General features: G+C 40.9%; 1 pseudogene; it reads left to right on the forward strand.

Annotated features, from left to right (window-relative positions):
- Positions 1-5,392: 5,392 nt before the first annotated feature.
- LOC149245172 (5S ribosomal RNA) lies at positions 5,393-5,511 on the forward strand (annotated as a pseudogene).
- The last annotated feature ends 1,603 nt before the right edge of the window (positions 5,512-7,114 follow it).

Genomic DNA, 7,114 nt, shown 5'->3' on the forward strand with positions numbered 1-7,114 from the left:
CAGGTGAAATGATCTTGTTTTGACCAGTTCTGAGTAGTTTTTCATGGAGAACTTCTGGGAGAAGCTGTAATCAGTTGACCTTGTTCCTTTAGGGTTTGGAACAACACTTTCAGGGACTTAGGAGCCCTTGGTTTATGGACATTTTATGCTTAGGGTTGTAGTGCCCAAAAATGTCTATAATAGTTTCCCCCTAAAGCATGAGGTCGTTAATCTTTTTGATGTCGGGTGAAATGCTTTATCATGAGGATCCGAAGTTCTTTCAAGCTGGAAGGAGACCTGTAATAAGATACAATACAATACATTATCTTCATAATATTTTCATGATCTAGCTGAGGCGGGCATTCCCATGCTCAGCTTTATAAATTCATTTTCATGTACATAGGACAGACAATCGTCTAAGTGTAGACTGATGATTCTGGTAGAGCCATCATGCCTTTGATTGGATGATTATCTGTGCAGCAATGATGTACATTTTATGTCTTTATTTTCCTAAATATATATCGCAGCCCGGATGGATGAAACTAGATCTGGGGTCTTCAATCTCATTCGATATTCACTCAAAGTACAAGTCGATCCATGTGAGAGATGTTTTGAAGTTGAACATGGAAAGACATCGCCTGATTACCAGCTAATGATGTAAGCTGTTAACACGCGCGAGAGGAATCACTGATAATGATAATGATCCTCAAGGTACTGCAGTATAATTCACGTGGTGTGAATAAAGGACTTGGCGTCCAACACCACGCAAAATCTTTCTCTCGAAGGCCATTGGTGTAAACCTATCACCAGAAGTGAGAAACTTGCCATTGAGGCATGCAAGCTTCAAAGTACTGAAATGGGTGTTCCTAGATGGACTTCTTGGATAATGAGCTGATGTTGACAAGAAGCAATCCGTCATAGGAGGGCCTTAATGAATCCCACATCAATGACACGAAATGGAGCAAATGATTTTAATGGAGGTGAAAACGATCTGGTGATATAAGGTTCAGGGTGGCGGTCATGAAAGAATGGAGCGTAAATGTATTGCAACGGGTGAGACACAGGTGAATTCTCTGAGTGACTTCTCTTGAAATTATCAGCGACATTGACATGATGGATTGGTAGCATTAACCCCAAATGTGGATGGTGTGATGTGACCATGGTGATGTGACCGGATAATGAAACAACCCAACCCGACTTGGATGCGGAGTGAAAGTGTCATGTTCAAGAGCGACTTGCTACCAACAAAGTTTCTTCAAGTTTTCTTCCCAATTTTTCCTCAGTCATTGCTGACCAGTACCTCTTTATTTTTGTCAAGCTTGAGGAGGATAACATATGCTTGTTCTATAATTTGCCCTTCGGGCAAACCCATCGCTATGTTTTAACGAGCCTAGCGATAGTGAAACTCGTTCTTGTCTTCTATGGACAAGTTTGTCGCTATTAGGTTTTAACGAGTTTAATGACAAAGATAACTTGGTCCTTTTCAATTTTAGAGAGTCTAAAAAGGGACGTAAAGGAAACTCCAAAATCCTTTTTCGTCATCTAATCCCTTAAGTCCGAAAAAGTATAAAACAATACAGAAGGGATGAATTTTTGATACTTTTAACGAGCCGAACAAAACAAGCGCTCGATCTTTTAGTGTAATAATCCCTCTGGTCCAAAAAGATTAAAATCTAAAGGAGGGATAGCACTTCCGGCCCCTTTAACGAGCTGGAAAGGCCAATGGCTCGAAAATATTTTCATTTTTTACGAGTCAGTTGAAAAGAGCTTAAAGGTGACTCGTCTTTGAGGAATGAGTGATAAATTTGGGTAGCAACTTATTCCAGGTATTGTTTGGAATTTTACAATCATGGCAGTGTTACAAGGATGGCTAACAGGATCACTCTTCGCAGCTGTTCCTCAAAAGAGGTAAACAATCAAATGGAGGTGAATGATCGGCCAATACAGAGTGGAGGTGATGATGAGAACACAACCAAGGCTTTAAAGGCTGAAGTACTACATTCACGACGGTTATTTACCGGAAATTGGTTCATTTTTTAATGAGCTTAAACACTGGGGGAAACGTTTGCTCATTGCTTATGTTTATTTTTTAACGAGCATGAAGTCTACGTTAAAACTGCTCAATTAATCCAGTCGTATAATAAGGATGTCTCATATATAAAAACGGTAATTTTTTAAAGTTTTGCCCCACATCCTTTCTTTATGCAAGTTAGGAAACGACCAATCCTACGAGTTTAAAGGGTTAGAGGACCTACAAATTAAAAAAAAATAAATGGTCGCTCTTCACTTGCACGCCAAAAGGTTTGCATGCCCCCAGGTATAAAATAGAGTTTCAAGGTCACCCTTCAATCTACCGACAAAACATTTGTTTTATCAGGAAAGGTTTACCTCTTTCATGTTACCAAAGATTGTCTTATCTGCACCGCAAACAAAACAGTTGTTCGGCGATGCCTACCGAAATAGACAAAGGCGAGTGGCGCAGACGCCTCCACCCACATAAATTTGACAAGGGAATCTTATTCCAGTCCAACCCCCTTTTCCAATCATGGACGGGAGTGTCAGACTAGTCATATATCTCTCGCGGAAACCTATCCTATACCTGAAGTTTTCCTGCCGAAGCAGACCAGGGTGCATGCCCCCTGGGTTTCAGTCATGTCCCCTGAATCACTCGCGCTCATCAGGTGGACGGACTGGGGATTGATGAGACATTCCTTGCGTGAAAAGACCATTCAGGGATGGTATATGACTATTTGCCATGTGTGAACTGGGAAATGAAAGTTGGTCTACGAGCTTGACCACTCTTCCTTCGTGCGGAAAACACATTACTCTAAAGAGTGATGAGACAATGGCTCCCATGCAATAAATATAGTCTCGTCCAAGGAGTAGATTATAATCCAGGGGTCCTTGGACTACCATTACGTTCATGTGAATGGTTTTCCCTCTCAATGTTATGGGCACATTGGGAAGGATCCCTAACGGTCGACTGGTTCCTTTGTCAAAGCTTGTTAGATTTCTCATCTCAGGCAAAAGTGATGGCAAACCAAGCGCTTTCCAAGCAGTCGAGGAAAGGATACTCACAGAAGCCCCTTCATCTATGATGGTACCAGCCATAACCATTCTATGTAGTTGAGCAATGATTCAGAATGGTACACTAGCCGATAAACGAGGTCTGCCTAGCTGATTCCAGTCGAAGGAAACAACTAGGTTGCTTGGAGGTGGGACCGAATAGACGGCCAGGTATGACTCTGACGAACTTCCTTCCTGCGGTAAAGGAATGGGTAAATTTCCCCCATGTTCATCGGAGTCTATGTTTATGAAAAGAATTTGGATGGTGTCATCCTTGTTCTCTTCGGTGACTGTATCATCTGAAGATGGAACCTATGAAGGCAAAACCGGGTCAACTGCCACCTCGACCTTTTGACTTTCGTCTGGTATGGGTTCAGATGGTTTATCTTCAATGATAGATGCTTCGGCCGACCACCTGGGCGGGTCAGCCGGATTTTCAACTAGTGATGGACTCAGCAAGAGTTTCTTATATCTAGGAGGGAGTCGTAACGGTGAAACCAGAGGATTGTCTAAAACTCTTTTAGCCTCATCTAAGAAGGGACAATGGTGGACGGCGTGATCGCCTTCACACAGTTTACAAGGAAATTTGCACTTTCCTTTTTGTCCAGGGGCTTCACTTTCACTAGTCGACAGTGTGCTTTCAACATGATCATCAAAGGTTGACGACACCGGGTTGTGCAAATGAGGAGACCAGTCACTTAAGATCTGAGGGATGCAGGGACAATCTCTATGATAGTGGTCTCCTTTGTAAATGACACATGGTGATTTAGGCCTGGTCGGTGCAGTGTGTGGATTTTCGCTAGACGACGCTTGGTTGCCCCTTTTTGCCTTTGGCTCCTTCTTCTTTTTCTCTTTCTTCTTCTTTTCCTTCTTCTTATCTGGTACTTGATTTTTGGCTTTATTAGCCTCATCAAGCGAAGAGGAAGGAGGAGAGGAAGAATTGGACGAAGTAGAGGGTTGGGGGGTAACTCTGGAATTGTCTAGTTGCTGACTCGATTGTTCAGGAATTGCGGTGTTCTGAATGACGGAGGTTGAGAAAAGCCATACGGGCAAGCCAATTGTCAATCCTGGAAGCGACAATGTGGCCATATGGGGTGCACCAACATCTCCCCAAGAGGAGAAGGGACTAGGATTTCCTCCAAGGGGAACTCCTTGGTTGGTGGACTCCATTCTCTCAACCTAAGACCAACGTAGGAAAGGTGATGATTATTCCGTTTAAAATAAATTTTAGACACTTTGACACAACTTGTTTTTTCAATTTTTAAGAGTCGAGAAAAAACAAAAGATGACTCTAGTCGCCTTCGATTTTTAATGAGCCTGAAGTGACAAGTGCTCAGATGGACCTTTTCCGTTAAGGAGTCTGAAAAGGAACGAAATGGACTGCTCTGGAAATCTAGGCAGAGGGATTAACAAACCAATCACAAAACTGCAGAATACTTTTTACGGTACGACAGTCAATCTTCCCGAATGCTGTGTTCAGTGCATTGCGGTCAATAGGGCGGCAGACACGGCTTCCTATGGATAAAGGATTAAGCCTATTGTGGTCTCCCAAAATATACTCGACGGTACGTGGGAGCACAAGTCCGTACTAGCACTTATCATCTCAAAGTGGATGAATCACCCAACCAACAGTGAAAACAACAGTTACCAAGCTTTACGACACCAGAATACGTCTCTAGCCTAGACTTCTAGATGTTGTGCGTTAGGTTCCAAAGCGTTGTTAGATTCATTAAATTTATTTTATAGTTGATCTTGCTTACGAAATTTTCCTTTCAGGTTCACTGCGTGATGTAGATGTACAATTCCTAAAATGCAATCTAAGATGATAAACAGTCATTTTATCTTCTTTATGCAATGAAAACCCTAGCTACTAAGGAAAGAGAGACAATATTCTTTCAACAAAGAGCAAAGAGCACACACTATATGCACTGTCCTAAATCAAACCAATCAAATAGTCTAAATGCAAATGCACATGCATGTATTTGTTTTCAGCCTTCCTAATATGTGAATGATAAAAAGAAAGCTAATGCGCAACTCTGAATTATTTTTCAAAGCGACAATTACTAACAAGTTTCTTTTCAAAATCAAAATGAAGACAATGACAACACTTTGCGATTTGGAAATTAAAACTTGCTTTCGACACTAGAGAAACTACTAATTCAGATCAAATACAATAGTAATTGGGTAATCGACTATCAAGAGAAATCAAACTCTCTTCTATGACTGAAAATGACACTGCGACACTTTCAAATCAAGAAACGATAGTACAATTACATTACTTCTTTGCAAAAGAGAACTGAAAATGACTCAACAAATACACAAAAACATTTACAGTTCTTTGCACAATGGGTGCGATCATACCAGCGTTAATGCACCGAATCCCATCAGAACTCCACAGTTAAGCGCGCTTGGGCTAGAGTAGTACTGGGATGGGTGACCTCCCGGGAAGTCCTACTGTTGCACCCTCCCCAGTGGAGTCGCCATTTTGTTACAGGAAAAAGTGTCTATGCAGAACTGCTAATCCCACTAAGGCGGGTAGCTACCTTAGAAACAAACAAAGTAAAACTACTTTCGTTTTCCTTTATGAAAGATAGATGGGAGAAGAATACAAGAGACCAACCTTTGTCTTGCGCTTGGTTCCTTGCTCGATTCCTCTCTCTTCTGATAGTCCTTTGCTACTTGCGTTCTTGTATACCCAGCTTCACAGAGTACTTGTAGAATCAAAGCAGCATAACACTATACGAGAACATGGATCTATTATCATAAGAAATCTAGGATCAGATGTAAATTGACCATACAAATGCATAAAACATAAATCACACAAGTGTATGGAGGAAAACTTGAATAGCTTTATTGATAATCAAGAAAGAGCCAAGAGAGTTACAACCAGTTGTTCTGACCCAGCATCATCCTCTCAGCAAGTAAGCCCTTCTTCACCTCATGCAAAGCTTAGATCACCCAACACTATGATGTTGCCTCAAGAAACCAACAGCAATTCCTTACAAGATGCAAAATTCTAGCCTCTAGATCTCTGGGAGGAGGGATCCATATATAGATGTCTGTAAGGGAGAGGAGTCAGCTTGTGATTTGATTAGTGTCTTCCCTTTGATGGTTCTTGCTTCCACTTGGAGATTGATGATCTCTTACTCATCCCTGGTCGAATTCAGAGACGCAAGTGTCATAGGAGAAGTTTCTGGAAGATTCCATGCTTCTCCACCTCGCGGATTGACACTTCCATTTGTCTCTTCTCGCTCATCGCACCCCATAGAAGGGCTTTTTGAAATGCAATGCACCCACTGTGTGTATTTAGGTGAGATGCAATGCACTTTGCCTATGGAGCAGGTGAAATGATCCTGTTTTGACCAGTTCTGAGTAGTTTTTCATGGAGAACTTCTGGGAGAAGCTGTAATCAGTTGACCTTGTTCCTTTAGGGGTTGGAACAACACTTTTAGGGACTTAAAAGCCCTTGGTTTATGGACATTTTATGCTTGGGGTTATAGTGCCCAAAAATGTCTATAACAATCTTCCTAGTATTTTTATTAAATTATGAGTTGGTTTTTATAGCAATCCAAATTATGCAATAATATGCTATAGGTTTGGCTTCATAGCACTCTATAGTGGCCATCAAAAGGGATAAAACCCATTGCAAGGGATATGTAATATTCGTTACTCAACAATCCATAGCATGAGAATATTTAACAAAACCCTTTAATAATTTGTTCACGCATGAGTTAACACTTCAAAAGTAAATATATAATATACTAATTCTTCCTAACCTTAGTCACAATTCAATGAATTACTAATAAATGGACTCGAAATCATCCTAAGCCTAGATTGTGCACGTCAGAATAAAAATGGATAATACATTGTTATGGGTAAATGAAAAATGGATTAAAAGTTGGGAAAATAAGATGTCAAATGATATTATTTTCCTAACTCGTCACAAAGAATCCTGGAAAACATGTTTGTGCTACCCTTTTTTACTAGATCACTAAATTAAATTGTTGTAGGAACCCCACGCACTTATAGTGCCTAGTCTGTTGTAGCTTACTATGGGCCAAAAATTACT

Source organism: Pinus tabuliformis, chromosome 7 (assembly GCF_031772625.1).
Source record: "Pinus tabuliformis cultivar Carrire ecotype Pingquan chromosome 7, CPIR1, whole genome shotgun sequence".
Lineage (NCBI taxonomy): Eukaryota > Viridiplantae > Streptophyta > Pinopsida > Pinales > Pinaceae > Pinus > Pinus tabuliformis.